Consider the following 18,395-nt stretch of genomic DNA (forward strand, 5'->3'; position numbering starts at 1 on the left):
AGGCACCTCTGTAAATGCCCCTCGACCGCCACTTGAGGAGCACCCCCTCAGCTCACAACAGCCCTAGCAGTCCGGGGGGAGCCTCGGCTTCCTTGCCTCGCTGCCGGGTGATCCTCTTCCTGAAGGGGCCGGGCCCTTGAGCCTCGCCTAGCCCTTGACATATGCGAGTTTTAGTTACTGGGATGTATAGTTCACCTACAATCCAAGAGCATTCTGAATTCCACCAATGATGGAATTGAACCAAATATGGCACACAGAACTCCGACGACAAACAGAAAATATATATATCAATGATTGGTTGGGGGGGGGGGGAGCACAAAATACTGTTTGCTTACCATTGGAAATTACCTAGGGCCGCCTCTGCCTGCACTTAAACACAATTGGTGCCGACAAAATTACTATCTGCCAGCTGCAAAAGGCCACCTTACTGGGATCTGCACACATTATGCACCCGATACATTACACAGTCCTAGACACTTGGGAAGTGTCCGACGTGTGATCCAATGTAACTGATCTTGTCTGCTGTGGACTCATCTTTTTCTGTTTCAAATAATAATAATACACTTTATTTATATTCTACCCTTCTCCCTTAGGGGACTCAGAGCAGATTACAGCACTTACCACAGACATAGGCAAACATTCTATGCCTTACAGTCATATTATTATTATTATTATTATTATTATTATTATTATTATTACATTATCTATATAAATAAAAATGTAACGTTCATTTGTGGGATTAACAGAAACCGCTGGACAAATTGACACCAAATTTGGCTACATAGGAGTGACCATCCAAGGAGTGACCATCACTCAAAAGATTTGTCATTTGGGAGTTGTAGTTGCTGGGATTTATACTTCACCTACGATCAAAGAGCATTCTGAACTCCATTGATGATGGAATTGCACCAAACATGGCACACAGGACTCCCACAACCAACAGAAAATTCTGGAAGGGTTTGGTGGGCATTGACCTTTGGGAGTTGTAGTTCACCTACATCAAGAGAGCACTGTGGACTCAAAAAATGATGGATCTGGACCAAACTTGGCACAAATATTCCATATGCCCAAATATGTACACAGGTGGAGCTTGGGGAAAACAGACTTTGACATTTGGGAGTTGTAGTTACTGGGATTTATAGTTCACCTACAATCAAAGAGCATTCTGAACCCCACCAATGACGGAATTGGGGCAAACTTCCCACACCGAATCCCCCTGACCAACAGAAAATACTTAAGGCCATCCAGTCCAACTCCCTTCATGAGGGCAAGAAAATGTAATCAAAGCCCTCCTGACAAAGAGCCATCCAGCCATACAGATAGATAGATAGATATTATTCATACACACGCGCGCACACATAGTATGATAGATGTGAAAGGGACCCCCTAAACAAGGACAATTACATGTTGCATGTTTCAGAGTAGGCCAACCAGACAATCTCTACATCAGCACAAGCATAAAGAAATTCCATATATTACAAACAAACACTTTATCTTTACTTTATTTTCCAGATCACCAGACTGGGCCACAGCAATGCGTGGCAGGGGACAGCTAGTCTAGATAAATAAAAATATAATGTTCGTTTGTGGGATTAACATAACTCAAAAACCACTGGATGCATTGACACCAAATTTGGACACAAGACACCTATCAGACCAACGAGTGACCATTACTCATAAAACACTGTAAAACACAATGGAAGGGAGTTAAAATGCCAAAAAACAAAAAGAAATACATTACAACGTATGCGCAAAACCACATATATTTACGCAAACACACATATACACAAATATACACACATATATACACACACAAAACATGTAAACACAGACTGGGCCACAGCAACGCATGGCAGGGGGTGGCTAGTTATTAATATAATATAAGTAAAATAATAATATAAATAAAATAATATATAATAATATATCATCATAACATAATATAATAATATAAATAAAAATTTGAATAATAATAATAATAATATGTGAAAGCAAGGGAAGAAGGATTATTATTATTACTATTATTATTATTATTATTAGGTTCTTGTGGGTTTTTCGGGCTATAGGGCCATGTTCTAGAGGCATTGTCTCCTGACGTTTCGCCTGCATCTGTGGCAGGCATCCTCAGAGGTAGTGAGGTCTGTTGGAATTAGGACAATGGGTTTATATATCTGTGGAATGACCAGGGTGGGACAAAGAGCTCTTCCCTGCTGGAGCTAGGTGTGAATGTTTCAACTGCCCACCTTGAAACATTCACACCTAGCTCCAGCAGAGAAGAGCTCTTTGCCCCACCCCAGCCATTCCACAGATATATAAAGCCATTCCATTGTCCTAATTCCAACAGACCTCACTACCTCTGAGGATGCCTGCCACAGATGTGGGTGAAACATCAGGAGAGAATGCTTCTGGAACGTGGCCAGACAGCCTGGAAAATTCCCAGCAAACCAGTGATTCCAGCCATGAAAGCCTTAGACTGGTGAGGAAGGCAAAAGGCCTTTTTAAACTACAACTCCCAAAATTCCTACGCAGTTAGAAATGCATTAATTTGACAGTGTAGATGCACCCTTAGCGTGCCCCAGTGAACTGTGATCTAAGCCACACTCTCTTACTGGAAATGAACATGTTTAGACTTGCTCAACTGTGATCAGAAGGAAAAGAGATGAAGATAAGGCAGGAACGGAGTGACGATCAGCGATCGGTTGCTCAGATGCAACTGAAATCAACGTTGCCTTTCGGTTGAAGACTTGGCAGATCATGTCCTGATCTAGGAAACTTTTTCTCCACTCGACTGACCTCATCCAATCACTAAAGAGAATAAAACTGAGTGGAGAATCATGAGGGATGAATGAAGTTTACTGTGAGTTTTCCAGGCTGTCTGGCCATGTTCCAGAAGCATTTTCTCCTGACGTTTCACCCACATCTATGGCAGGCATCCTCAGAGCTTGTGAGGTCTGTTTTCTGAGGCTTTCATATCCAGAATCACTGGGTTGCTGTGAGTTTTCCAGGCTGCCTGGCCATGTTCCAGAAGCATTCTCTCCTGACATTTCACCCACATCTATGGCAGGCATCCTCAGAGCTTGTGAGGTCTGTTGGAAACTAGGCAAGTGAGGTTTATCTATCTGTGGAATGATGTCCAGGGTTGGATAAGCGAGACTCTACTGTATTAAACAACTCTAAAATCGGGACAGTAAATGAAGAGCAACACTAAACAGGGGAATTCCAGACATCAATCAGAGCTAGAGGACAACTCCCAACAATGTATTTTCCCAGGCAGGAAGCAGACAGGTTTTGAAGCTGCAAGGCCATTCAAGCCTGGAATACTCACAGCAACCAGTGATTCCAGCCATGAAAGCCTTCGACAACACACACAGAAATAATAATAAAAAATAACATTATGTTATTATATGTAATAATAATAACTCCAGGCAGGAAGCAGCCAGGCTTTGAAGCTGCAAGGCCATTCAATGCTAATCAAGGTGGTCAATTCCAACATTCAGACTTGCCTCTGACAGGCAAGAGTTCTTTCTCCCACCCTGGACATTATTCCACATATATATAAACCCCACTTGCCAAGTTTTCAACAGGCCTCACAACCTCTGAGGATGTCTGCCATAGATGTGGGCGAAATGTCAGGAGATAATGCTTCTGTGACAGCCCCGAAAACTCACAGCAACCCAGTGACTCCAGCCACAAAAGCCTTCAACAACACACAGAAAGAATGAATAAAAAATAATAACATTTAACATTATGTTATTATTACATTTAATAATAATAACCCCAGGCAGGAAGTAGCCAGGCTTTGAAGCTGCAAGGCCATTTAATGCTAATAAAGCTGGCCAATGGCAACACTCACACTTGCCTCAGGCAGACAGGAGTTCTGTCTCTCACCCTAGACATTATTCCACAGATATATAAATCCCACTTGCCTAGTTTCCAACAGACATCACAAGCTGAGGATGTCTGTCGTAGATGTGGGCAAAACGTCAGGAGAGAATGCTTCTGGAACATGGCCAGACAGGCCAAAAAATTCTCTGCAACCTAGTCATTCTGGCCATGAAAGCCTTCGACAAGACATAGGTTGAAATGATTAAGACTCTATGAGATATTTATTGAAAAACTATAGCCAAATGTGCTGCAAAACAAAGTTTTTGCAGTTTAATAAACTTTCCCCATATTTTTGTGATAGAACCAATTAAGAAACAACATTTCTAATCCAGGAACAAAAATTGTGTTACATGGTGTTATTTTTATAATATATCCAAGCAGTTGGGTTCATGTGTGTTTTCCGGCTGTATGGCCATGTTCCCGATGTTTTGCCCACACCTATGGCAGAGGTCACAACCTCTGAGGATGCCTGCCATAGATGTGGGAGAAATGTCAGGAGAGAATGCTTCTGGAATATGGCCAGATAGCCCGGAAAACTCACAAACCACAGATTCTGGATATGAAAGCCTTTGACAACAAACCACACAACTTCTGAGGATGCCTGCCATAGATGTGGGTGAAACATCAGGAGAGAATGCTTCTGGAACATGGCCAGAGAGCCTGGAAAACTCACAGCAACCCAGTGATTCCCGATATGAAAGCCTTCAACAACAGACCTCACAACCTCTGAGGATGCCTGCAAATAGATGTTGGTGAAACGTCAGGAGATAATGCTTCTGGAACATAGCCATACAGCCTGAAATACTCACAACTCAATGATTCCAGCCATAAAAGCTTTCGACAACAGACCTCACAACCTCTGAGGATGCCTGCCATAGATGTGGGAGAAACATCAGGAGAGAATGCTTCTGGAATATGGCCAGATAGCCCAGAAAACTCACAAACCAGTGATTCTGGATATGAAAGCCTTCGACAACAGACCTCTGAGGAAGTCTGCCATAGATGTGGGAGAAATGTCAGGAGAGAATGCTTCTGGAATATGGCCATACAGTCTGGAAAACTCGCAACAATCCAATGATTCTGGATATGAAAGCTTTCGACAACAGACATCACAACCTCTGAGAATGCCTGCCACAGATGTGGGTGAAACGTCAGGAGATAATGTTTCTGGAATATGTCCAGATAGCCCGGAAAACTCACAGCAACCCAGTGATTCTGGATATGAAAGCCTTCGACAACAGACCTCACAACCTCTGAGGATGCCTGCCATAGATGTGGGCGAAACGTCAGGAGAGAATGCTTCTGGAACATGGCCAGACAGCCTGGAAAACTCACAGCAACCCAGTGATTCTGGATATGAAAGCCTTCGACAACAGACTTCACAACCTCTGAGGATGCCTAGCATAGATGTGGGTGAAACATCAGGAGAGAATGCTTCTGGAATATAACCATACAACCTGGAAAACTCACAGCAACCCAGTGATTCTGGCCATGAAAGCCATCGACAACAACACACAGAAATAATTAATAAAAAATAATATATTTATATATTTATTGTGTCAGTATCAACCAGACAATAAAATAATAATAACATTATTATTAATCTTAATTTTAATATTTGTATGTATGTGTTTTTTCCTGTATAATTTCTGCAATGTAAATCGCCTGGAGCATCTCGGATGGAGGGCGATTAATAAGTAACTAAAGATGATGATGATGATGATTATATGTAATAAAAATAACCCCAGGCAGGAAGCAGCCAGGCTTTGAAGCTACAAGGCCATTCCATGCTAATCAAGCTGGCCAATGGCAACATTCACACTTGCCTCGTGGCATTGGAAATGTTGTTGCAGCTCTTCTGGTATTAGTCAATAGTGAAATACTGTAGGAAGTGTGTGCTACTTTATTTCGGTTGCAACAAACTAATCCAAAGTGATATAAATGAACTCACCGTGAAACAGAGAACCAGGAAGTCTAAGCGGAGTGTGATTCAGAGGCAAAGGACTCCGCCTTGGAATCTTTTGTTTGGTGTCTCTACCCCAAACCCAAAGTAGTGGAAAATCCAGAACAGCTGCGTAACTCCAAAGCCTGCCACGTTTTCAAGCCAAAGGTTGCCTCGAGAAAAGAGAAGCAACCTTCTCCATAATGCAATTCTTTTCTTTCCTGCCGCAAAACAAAAGGAGGTCGTGCCAAGCCCCGTTGAGGAGGAAGCAACGTTCCAGCCCACGGCTTTGGATCTCCAACGGCACAACGTTCTGCCTTTCCTTAGATCAGTGGTTCTCAACCTTGCCAATGCCGTGACCCCTTAATGGAGTTCCATCTGTTGTGGTGACCCCCAACCATAATATTGTTTTCGTTGCTACTTGATACCTGTTATAAATCGTAATGTAAATATTCCATATGCAAGATGGATTTTCATTCGCTGGACTAAATTGAGCGCAAATACCCAATGCACCTACATTGGGTTGGGGGAGGATTGATTTTGTAATTTGGGGGTTCTGGTTGCTGGGATTTGTAGTTCACTTATAATCAAAGAACATTCTGGACTCCACCTGCAATGAATTTGAACCGAACTTGGCACACAGAGCTCCCATGACCAACAGAAAACACTGGAAGGGTTTGGTGGGCATTGACCTTGAGTTTGGGAGTTATAGTTCACCTATATCCCGAAAATAGACCTTGACATTTGGGAGTTGTAGTTGCTGGGATTTATAGTTCACCTACAATCATAGAGTATTCTGAACTCCATCAGCGATGGAATTGACCAAACTTGGCACACAGAACTCCCATGATCAACAGAAAATACTGGAAAAGTTGGGTGGACATTGACCTTGAGTTTGGGAGTTATAGTTCACCTACATCCACTGTGGACTTGGACCAAACTTGACACAAATATTCAATATGCCCAAAAGTGAACACTGGTGGACTTTGGAGAAAACAGACCTCGGCATTTGGGAGTTGTAGTTGCTGGGTTTTATAGTTCACCTACAATCAAAGAGAGTTCTGAACTCCACCAACGATGGAATTGAACCAATCTTGGCACACAGAGCTCCCATGACCAACAGAAAACACTGGAAGGGTTTGGTGGGCATTGACCTTGAGTTTGGGAGTTATAGTTCACCTATATCCAGAGGAGTGCTATGGATTCATGCAATGAGGGATCTGAACCAAACTTGGCACAAATACGTAATATGCCCAAATGTGAACATTGGTGGAGTCTGAGGAAAATAGACCTTGACATTTGGGAGTTGTAGTTGCTGGGATTTGTAGTTCACTTATAATCAAAGAGCATTCTGAACTCCACCAGCAATGGATTTGAACCAAACTTGGCTCCCATGACCAACAGAAAACACTGGAAGGGTTTGGTGGGCATTGACCTTGAGTTTGGGAGTTATAGTTCACCTATATCCAGAGGAGTGCTATGGATTCATGCAATGAGGGATCTGGACCAAACTTGGCACAAATACGTAATATGCCCAAATGTGAACATTGGTGGAGTCTGGGGAAAATAGACCTTGACATTTGGAAGTTGGAGTTGCTGGGATTTATAGTTCACCTACAATCACAGAGCATTCTGAACCCCACCAATAAGAGAATTGTGCCAAACTTCCCACACAGAATCCCCATGGTTAATAGAAAACACTGCCTTAAAAGAAAAACAAAACAAAACAACAAATAAAAATAATAATATATTATGTTACAGAATGAAGGTGGCTTTTACAAGATCTAGTTTCAGCATCCAGATCCAATAGACACCTCAAACCAGGAAGCAGAGATCACAGTTAGGAGGTACATTTGAATATGGTACGTTTGCATCTAAGATCTGGGAAAATTCATTTGCATGGCACTCAATGAGAGAGGCGGAAGAGTAGCCAACCTAGGACAAAAGAAGAGAAACAGCTTCATGGTGACACTTCCCCATACTAAAGGTTTGCAATCTACTAGGAAGTGGTGAGAAGGTTTTGCTCTGAGAACGAAACATCTGGGCATCCCTGGGCAATGTCCTTGCAGACAGCCAATTCTCTCACACCAGAAGTGACTTTCTCAAATCGCTCCTGACACGGAAAAAAACCCTCCCAAAAACAGGTTGAGTATTCCTCTGGTGGCGCAGTGGGTTAAAGCACTGAGCTGCTGAGCTTGTTGATCGAAAGGTCGCAGGTTCGATTCCGGGGAGCGGCGTGAGCTTCTGCTGTCCGCCCTAGCTTCTGCCAACCTAGCAGTTCGAAAACATGCAAATGTGAGTAGATCAAGGTAAGGGAAGGTAAGGGCGCTCCATGCAATGATGCCGGCCACATGACCTTGGAGGTGTCTATGGACAACGCTGGCTCTTCGGCTTAGAAATGGAGATGAGCACCACACCCCAGGGTCAGACATGACTGGACTTAATGTCGGGGGACTACCTTTACCTTTTTTAATTCATTATCTGAGGGGGCCACGGTGGTGCAGCGGGTTAAACTGCTGAGCTGTGGAACTTGCTGACCGAAAGGTTGGCAGTTTGAATCTGCGGAGTGGGGTGAGCTCCTGTCGTAGCTTCTGTCAACCGGCTTCTGTCAACCTAGCAGTTTGAAAGCATGCAAATCTGAGTAGATCAATAGGTACCATTCTGATGGAAAAGTAATGGCACACCATGCAGTCATGGTGACCACATGACTTTGGAGGTGTCTACGGACAACGCTGGCTCTTTGGCTTAAAAATGCTACTATTACTACTACTCAGAGGTGGCCCTAGGTAATTTTCAATGGTAAGCAAACAGTATTTTGCCCCCCGCCCCAACCAATCACTGATATATATTTTCTGTTTGTCGTGGGAGTTCTGTGTGCCACATTTGGTTCAATTCCATCATTGGTGGAGTTCAGAATGTTCTTTGATTGTAGGTGAACTATACATCCTAGTAACTACAACTTGCATATGTCAAGGTCTATTTTCCCCCAAGAGCGCCCCTGGACAAAATCAACTATACTGCAAATGCTTACTTTGCGTAATGGGTTGAAACGCCCCTGCTACTACTTCTGCTTCTTCTTCTTCTTCTTCTTCTTCTTCTTCTTCTTCTTCTACTACTACTACTACTAATAATAATAACAACACATTGTGCTACCAGTATAAATACTAATGTTGATACTACTGCTGCTGCTGCTACTACTACTACCAATAATAATAATAATAATAATAATAATACATTGTGCTCCCATTATAAATACTAATGTTGATACTACTGCAGTGGTGGCTGCTACTACTACTACCAATAATAATAATAATAATAATAATAATAATAATAATAATACATTATGCTCCTGGTATAAATACTAATATTAATACTATTGCTACTACTACTACTAATAATACATTGTGCTCCCAGTACAAATACTAATGTTATACTACTGCTGCTCCTGCTGCTACTACTACTACCAATAATAATAATAATAATAACAACAATAATAATAATAATACATTATGCTCCTGGTATAAATACTAATATTGATACTATTGCTACAACTAATAATAATACATTGTGCTCCTGGTATAAATACTAATGTTGATACTACTGCTGCTGCTGCTGCTACTACTACCAATAATAATAATAATAATAATAATAATAATACATTGTGCTCCTTGTATAAATACTAATATTGATACTATTGCTACTAGTACTAATAATACATTGTGCTCCTGGTATAAATACTAATATTGATAATATTGCTGCTGCTGCTACTACTACCAATAATAATAATAATAATAATAATACATTGTGCTTCCGTTATAAATAATAATATTGATACTATTGCTACTACTAATAATAATACATTGTGTTCCTGGTATAAATACTAATGTTGATACTACTGCGGCTGCTACTACTACTACTACTATTACCAATAATAATAATAATAATAATAATACATTGTGCTCCCGGTATAAATACTAATACTGATAATACTGCTCCTGCTGCTGCTACTACTACTACTACTACTACTAATAATAATAATAATAATACATTGTTCAACTTCAGGGAGCGGGTGAGCTCCCACTGTTAGCCCTACCTTCTGTCAACCTTGCAGTTTGAAATCATGCAAATGGGAGTAGATCAATAGGTACTGCTTTGGGAAGAAAGTGATAGTATTCCATGCAGTCATGCTGGCCACATGACCTTGGAGGTGTCTATAGACAATGCCGGCTCTTTGGCATAGAAATGGAGATTAGCACCCGGTCCCCAAGTTGGAGTCAACTAGACTGAATGTCAAGGGGAAACCTTTACGTTTTGAAATGTTTGGGACCAAAAATGTCCCTTATTTGTTTTTAAAAAATTATTTTGGAATATGTACATATAAGTAATGACTTATTGCAGAAATGGAACTTAAGTTAAATGCATTTATTGAAAATTGCTTGACTCTGCCTAATGATAGGGCTGGCCCTTGGCAGCTGGCATAACTTAACTATTGTTTTCCAGAAGCAGAAGTAATCCTTAAAGATAACGAATGCCAATTCTCTTTCAAAAAAGGAACTTTTTGGCTTGCAGTGCAGGAAAGACCCATAGAGTTTGGAATGATGGAAGACTCTTTGTGGAGAGAAAAAGGCGGGGTGTAAATAACAACAGCAACGACGACAACTACTACTACTACTACTACTTCAAGAAGCTGCAAAAGGCCTCCTTCTCAGATCTCCACACAAAGACTCTGGCACAATCCTGTCAAGGTGGTACCATTGGTGATCGGCACACTGGGTGCAGTGCCTAAAGACCTTGGCCTGCACTTAAAAACAATCAACACTGACAAAATTACCATCTGCAGCTGCAGAAGGTCACCTTACTGGGATCTGCACGCATTATTCACCGATACATCACATAGTCCTAGATGTTTGGGAAGTTATCCAAAGTGTGATCCAATACAAAAACCAGCACAATGATCTTGTTTGCTGGGAATAATAATAATAATAATAATAATAATGGATGTTGCAATCCCAGGTGACAAAATTGACGAGAAGCAACTGGAAAAGTTTACACGATATGAGGATTTAAAGATCGAACTGCAAAGACTCTGACACAGTCGTATCAAGGTGTCGCATTGGTGATCGGCACACTGGGTGCAGTGCCTAAAGACCTTGGCCTGCACTTAAAAACAATCAGCGCTGACAAAATCACCATCTGTCATCTGCAAAAGGCCACCCTTCTTGGATCTGCACGCATTATTCGCCGATACATCACACAGTCCTAGACGCTTGGGGAGTGTCCAACATGTGACTGAATACAAAAGCCAGCATAGTGATCTTGTTTGCGGTGTACTAATATAATAATAATAATATGTATCTAATAATAATAATAATGGTGGCGTAGTGGGTTAAAGCACTGAGTTACTGATCTTGTTGACCTAAAGGTCACAGGTTCGAATCCGGGGAGCAGCGTGAGCTCCCACTGTCAGCCCCAGCTTCTGCCAACCTAGCAGTTTGAAAACATGCAATAAGTACCGCTCTGGTGGGAAGGGTGCTCCATGCAGTCGTGCCGGCCACATGACCTTAGGTGTCTACGGACAAACGCTGGCTCTTTGGCTTAGAAATGGAGATGAGCACCACACCCCAAACACAACAGGACTTAATGTCAGGGGAAAACCTTTACCTTTACATAATAATAATAATAATAATAATAATAATAATAATAATGGATGTAAAGATCAAACTGCAGAGACTCTGGCACAAACCAGTAAACGTGGTCCCAGTGGTGCGAAGGAAGGAAGGAAAGTGGTAGAAAGGAGAGAAAGGGGAAGGAAGGATAGAGGGAGAGGAGGAAAGAAAAAAGGAAAGGAAAGAGGGAGTGAAGGAAGGAGGGAAAGAAGGAGAGAAAGAGGGAGGGGAAGGAAAGAAGGAGAGAGTATTACAAGCAAAAAGTGAAGGAAGGAAGGAAGGAAGGAAGGAAGGAAGGAAGGAAGGAGAGAAGGAAGGAGAGAAAGAGGAAGAAAAGAAGGAAAGAGAAGGAAGGATGGAAGCAAAGAAACGAAAGAAGGAAGGAAAGAGGTAGAGAAGGAAGGAAGAAGAGAAAGAGGAAGGAAAGAAGGAAAGAGAAGGAAGGAAGCAAAAAAACGAAAGAAGGAAGGAAAGAGGTAGAGAAGGAAGAAAGGAGAAGGAAAAGAAAAAGGGGGAAAGGAAGGAAAGAGGCAGAGAAGGAAGGGAGGGAAAGAGGAAGGAAAAGAAAAAGGGGGTAAGGAAGGAAAGAGGTAGAGAAGGAAGGAAAGAGAGAAAGAGGAAGGAAAGAGAAGGAAGGATGGAAGCAAAAGCGAAGGAAGGAAAGAGGTAGAGAAGGAAGAAAGGAGAGAAAGCGGAAGGAAAAGAAAAAGGGGGAAAGGAAGAAAAGAGGTAGAGAAAGAAGGAAAGAGAGAAAGAGGAAGGAAAGAGAAGGAAGGATGGAAGCAAAAGCGAAGGAAGGAAAGAGGTAGAGAAGGAAGAAAGGAGAGAAAGCGGAAGGAAAAGAAAAAGGGGGAAAGGAAGGAAAGAGGTAGAGAAAGAAGGAAAGAGAGAAAGAGGAAGGAAAGAGAAGGAAGGATGGAAGCAAAAACGAAGGAAGGAAGGAAAGAGGTAGAGAAGGAAGAAAGGAGAGAAAGCAGAAGGGAAAGGGAAAGGGGGAAAGGAAGGAAAGAGGCAGAGAAGGAAGGAAAGAGAGAAAGAGGAAGGAAAGAGAAGGAAGAATGGAAGCAAAAAATGAAGGAAGGAAGGAAAGAGGTAGAGAAGGAAGAAAGGAGAGAAAGCAGAAGAAAAAGAAAAAAGGGGAAAGGAAGGAAAGAGGCAGAGAAGGAAGGAAGGAGAGAAAGAAGGAAAAGAAAAAAGGGGGAAGGAAAGAAAGAGGTAGAGAAGGAAGGAAGGAGAGAAACAGGAAGGAAAGAGAAGGAAGGATTGAAGCAAGAAAACAAACGAAGGAAGGAAAGAGGTAGAAAAGGAAGGAAGGATAGAACGCAGAAGGAAAAGAAAAAGGGGAAAGGAAGGAAAGAGGTAGAGAAGGAAGGAAGGAGAGAAAGTAGAAGGAAAAGAAAAAGGGGGAAAGGAAGGAAAGAGGTAGAGAAGGAAGGAAGGAGAGAAAGAGGAAGGAAAGAGAAGGAAGGATGGAAGCAAAAAACAAACGAAGGAAGGAAAGAGGTAGAAAAGGAAGAAAGGATAGAACGCAGAAGGAAAAGGAAAAGGGGAAAGGAAGGAAAGAGGTAGAGAAGGAAGGAAAGAGAGAAAGCAGAAGGAAAAGAAAAAGGGGGAAAGGAAGGAAAGAGGTAGAGAAGGAAGGAAGGAGAGAAAGAGGAAGGAAAGAGAAGGAAGAATGGAAGCAAAAAATGAAGGAAGGAAGGAAAGGAGTAGAGAAGGAAGAAAGGAGAGAAAGTAGAAGGAAAAGAAAAAGGGGGAAAGGAAGGAAAGAGGCAGAGAAGGAAGGAAGGAGAGAAAGAGGAAGGAAAAGAAAAAGGGGGAAAGGAAGGAAAGAGGTAGAGAAGGAAGGAAGGAGAGAAAGAGGAAGGAAAGAGAAGGAAGAATGGAAGCAAAAAATGAAGGAAGGAAGGAAAGGGGTAGAGAAGGAAGGAAGGAGAGAAAGCAGAAGGAAAAGAAAAAAGGGGGAAGGAAGGAAAGAAGTAGATAAGGAAGGAAGGAGAGAAAGAGGAAGGAAAGAGAAGGAAGGATGGAAGCAAAAAACGAAGGAAGGAAAGAGGTAGAGAAGGAAGAAAGGAGAGAAAGCAGAAGGAAAAGAAAAAGGGGGAAAGGAAGGAACGAGCTAGAGAAGGAAGGAGAGAAAGAAGAAGGAAAAGAAAAAAGGGGGGAGGAAAGAAAGAGGTAGAGAAGGAAGGAAGGAGAGAAAGAGGAAGGAAAGAGAAGGAAGGATGGAAGCAAAAAACAAACGAAGGAAGGAAAGAGGTAGAGAAGGAAGAAAGGAGAGAAAGCAGAAGGAAAAGAAAAAAGGGGGGGGAGGAAGGAAAGAGGTAGAGAAGGAAGGAAAGAGAGAAAAAGGAAAGAAGAAAAGAGAAGGAAGGATGGAAGCAAAAAATGAAGGAAGGAAGGAAAAAGGTAGAGAAGGAAGAAAGGAGAGAAAGCAGAAGGAAAAGAAAAACGGGGAAAGGAAGGAAAGAGGTAGAGAAGGAGGGAAGGAGAGAAGGAAAGAAGAAAAGGGAAGAGGGAGCAAAGGTTGGCCACAGCAACGCGTGGCGGGTACAGCTAATAATAATAATAATAATAATAATAATAATAATAATAATAATAATAATGTCATTCAGATATATGGGCTGTACAAAAGCCTGGTTTCCGGCAGCAGTGCTAGGAACCAGTTAATCCACTTGGATCAGTGGGACTCTCTCTGTGGGAATGCCTCCTTTTAGGAAACCGAGCCCTGCACCGCTCTCTGCCTTTGGATCCAAATCCTGGCCCTTCCTTTGAAAACTAAGCATGGGATCATTACTCAGCTACACAAGAGAGAGAGAAAAAATATAAGCTCCAGTTAGAAACAGGAAGACAGGGAAAGGGAGGAGGTTGTGTAATGACAATATATTTTTTTTGCCCCAAAGTGAAACTCCCTTCTCTTGCCAAAGCCAAGCAAGGTCCTGGTTCCTCTTCCCTGACCTCCTCCAACCCAGCCCTGCAAGGCGGTTGCATGTTTACCTGTGTCTCGGCTTGGTTCAGCGCAGTCTTGGTGGAAGGGAAGCCAAATGACATATAACAGGGAGGGCGAGAGTCAGTTCCCTCCGAGCCCCCGCCTGCTGCTGCCTTTGCTGCTGCTGCTGTTGCTGGCTCTGAGCAGAAGAGCAGCAGCTCCTCCCTTGGCAGCTCCTCCCCTGGCTTCCTGGGCCATTGCCAAAGGGAGGGCCGAGGAGGAGGACAAGGAGCCCAAAGGCCACCCAAAAAGCCGGCCTTCCTTCCGAGTGGGGCTTTCTCATGGGCTGTGGCTCCTCTCCGCATTGAAACACAAGGATGCCAGCCAAAGAGGGAGATGCTTCGGAAGAGAGTTTGCCCTGGATCCTGCATGACAGCACAGCTTCGGTTTCTCTTATGCCTTCGGACCACTAGTATTTCAGATTTTGGAAATATTGCGGAATATTGTGTGCCGAGAGAGCCTTTTTAGCAGTTTTTTGTCGTGTCAGGAGTGACTTGAGAAACTGCAAGTCGCTTCTGGTGTGAGAGAATTGGCCGTCTGCAAGGACGTTGCCCAGGGGACGTCCGGATGATTTGATGTTTCTATCATCATCATCATCTTTAATTACTTATTAATCGCCCTCCATCCGAGAATGCTCTAGGTGATTTACAGCTAAATTGCAAAAGATAAAATACATACATACAGAATTTAAAAATTAACAGAGATCGAATGCTCTAGTAAAAAGCCAGGTCTTAAGTGCTAGAGTAACAGGCCCTAAGTCACGCATGGCTCTCATATAGGGCAAGTGCAAAGAAGCCAGAATGGATGTCCAAAGAACTTCTAACTGTGCTAAAACACAAAAGAGACATGCACAAGAAGTGGAAAAAGGGAGAAATCACCAAAGAAGAATTCAAACAAATAGCCAACACCTGTAGGGAAAAGGTCCGCAAGGCTAAAGCACAAAACGAGCTCAGGCTTGCCAGGGACATTAAAAACAATAAAAAGGGCTTCTTTTCTTATGTCAGTAGAAAAAGGAAAAACAAGGAGGCGATAGGGCCTCTTCGAGGAGAAAACAGGGCAATGCTGACAGGGGGTAGGGAAAAGGCAGAACTACTTAATACCTTCTTTGCCTCAGTCTTCTCACAAAAAGAAAGTCATCTTCAACCTCAGCAAGATGGAGTGGGTGAGGGATTAGAGGACATCCAACCCCAAATTGGGAAACAAGTCGTCCAGGAATACCTGGCCGCTCTAAATGAGTTCAAGTCCCCTTTCAGGACCAGATCAACTACACCCAAGAGTACTGAAGGAACTAGCAGAAGTCATTTAGGAACCATTCGGAATCTTTGAGAGTTCTTGGAGAACGGGAGAAGTTCCAGCAGATTGGAGGAGGGCCAATGTGGTCCCAATCTTCAAGAAGGGGAAAAAGGATGACCCAAACAACTACCGTCCGGTCAGCCTCACGTCAATACCAGGCAAGATTCTGGAAAAGATTGTTAAGGAAGTGGTCTGCAAACACTTAGAAACAAATGCGGTCATTGCTAATAGTCAACATGGATTTATCAAAAACAAGTCATGCCAGACTCATCTGATCTCTTTTTTCAATAGCGTTACAAGCCGGGTAGATGCGGGGAATGCCGTGGAGGGAGCGTACCTGGATTTCAGGAAGGCCTTCGACAAGGTCCCCCATGACCTTCTGGCAAGGAAACTAGTCCAATGTGGGCTAGGCAAAACTACGGTGAGGTGGATCTGTAATTGGTTAAATGGACGAACCCAGAGGGTGAATCTCCCCAAGGCTTCCTCTTCATCTTGGAAAGAAGTGACAAGTGGAGTGCTATCAGCAAGGTCCCGTCCTGGGCCCGGTCCTGCTCAGGGTCTTCATTAATGACTTAGATGAAGGGCTAGAAGGCAGGATCATCAAGTTTGCAGACGACACCAAATTGGGAGGGAGAGCCAATACTCCAGAGGACAGGAGCAGAATTCAAAACGATATTGACAGATTAGAGAGATGAATGGCCAAAACTAACAAAATGAAGTTCAACAGGGAAAAATGCAAGATACTCCACTTTGGCAGGAAAAACGAAATGCAAAGATACAGAATGGGGGACAATGCCTGGCTCGAGAGCAGTACGTGTGAAAAAGATCTTGGAGTCCTCGTGGACAACAAGTTAAACATGAGCCAACAATGTGATGTGGCGGCAAAAAAAGCCAATGGGATTTTGTCCTGCATCAAGAGGAGCATAGTGTCTAGATCTAAGGAAGTCATGCTCCCCATGCTCTATTCCGCTTTGGTTAGACCACACCTGGAATATTGTGTCCAATTCTAGGAATCACAATTCAAGAGAGATATTGACAAGCTGGAATGTGTCCAGAGGAGGGCGACTCAAATGATCAAGGGTCTGGAGAACAAGCCCTATGAGGAGCGGCTTAAGGAGCTGGGCATGTTTAGCCTGAAGAAGAGAAGGCTGAGAGGAGATATGATAGCCATGTATAAATATGTGAGAGGAAGCCACAGAGAGGAGGGAGCAAGCTTGTTTTCTGCTTCCCTGGAGACTAGGACGCAAAACAATGGCTTCAAACTACAAGAAAGGAGATTCCATCTGAACATGAGGAAGGACTTCCTTACTGTGAGAGCCGTTCAGCAGTGGAACTCTCTGCTCCGGAGTGTGGTGGAGGCTCCTTCTTTGGAAGGTTTTAAACAGAGGCGGGATGGCCATCTGTCAGGGGTGATTTGAATGCAATATTCCTGCTTCTTGGCAGAAAGGGGTTGGACTGGATGGCCCAGGAGGTCTCTTCCAACTCTTTGATTCTGTGATTCTATGATTCTAAGTGAATCCCAGAGTTGAGGGGCCACCACTGAGAAGGCCCTCTCCCTCGTCCCCACCAATCGCGCCTGCGAAGGAGGTAGAAGTGTGAGCAGGGCCTCTCCAGATGATCGAAGAGATTGTGTGGGTTCGTACACGGAAATGCGGTCACGTATTTTAAGTGTTCTTGCACTACAAATAAGATATGTGCATTGTGCATAGGAATTCATTCATTTTTTTCAAATTATAATTTACAATATTATAAGCTATCATAAGTATTCTATCAGGATATCGACACTGAAATTCAACACCACCTGAGCTCTGCGAGTGCAGCATTTTTACGAATGAAGCAGAGAGTGTTCGAGGACCGGGACATATGTAGGGATACCAAGGTGCTTGTCTATAAAGCTATTGTCCTCCCTACCCTGCTATACGCCTGCGAAATGTGGACTGTCTACAGACATCAACATTGACACTGAAATACAACACTCCCTGAGCTCTGCGAGTGCAGCATTTTCCCGAATGAAGCAGAGAGTGTTTGAGGACCGGGACATATGTAGGGATACCAAGGTGCTTGTTTATAAAGTTATTCTCCTCCCAACCCTGCTATACACCTGCGAAACGTGGACTGTCTGCAGACATCAACATTGACACTGAAATACAACACTCCCTGAGCTCTGCGAGTGTAGCATTTTTCCGAATGAAGCAGAGTGTTTGAGGACCGGGACATCCATAGGGATACCAAGGGACTTGCTTATAAAGCTATTGTCCTCCCAACCCTGCTATATGCCTGCAAAACGTGGACTGTCTACAGACGTCAACATTGACACTGAAATACAACACTGCCTGAGCTCTGCGAGTGCAGCAATTTTCCGAATCAAGCAGAGAGTGTTTGAGGACCGTGACATCTGTAGGGATACCAAGGGGCTTGTTTATAGAGCTATTGTCCTCCCAACCCTGCTAGATGCCTGTGAGACGTGGACTGTCTACAGATGTCAACATTGACACTGAAATACAACACCGCCTGAGCTCTGTGAGTGCAGCATTTTCCCGAATGAAGCAGAGAGTGTTTGAGGACTAGGACATCCGTAGGGAGAGCAAGGGGCTTGTTTATAAAGCTACTGTCCTCCCAACCC

General features: G+C 43.1%; 1 protein-coding gene across 1 annotated transcript in view; it reads right to left on the bottom strand.

Moving 5' to 3' along the window:
- CAPN1 (calpain 1) overlaps window positions 1–14,643 on the bottom strand; it is a 68,803-nt gene extending 54,160 nt beyond the window's left edge. Inside the window, exon 1 of the mRNA XM_060758212.2 lies at window positions 14,488–14,643. The gene's annotated coding sequence lies outside the window, so the exon portion shown is untranslated. The remainder of the gene's footprint in view (window positions 1–14,487) is intronic.
- Window positions 14,644–18,395: the final 3,752 nt, after the last annotated feature.

The sequence above is a fragment of the Anolis sagrei genome, chromosome 12, assembly GCF_037176765.1.
Source record: "Anolis sagrei isolate rAnoSag1 chromosome 12, rAnoSag1.mat, whole genome shotgun sequence".
Taxonomy (NCBI): Eukaryota; Metazoa; Chordata; class Lepidosauria; order Squamata; family Dactyloidae; genus Anolis; species Anolis sagrei.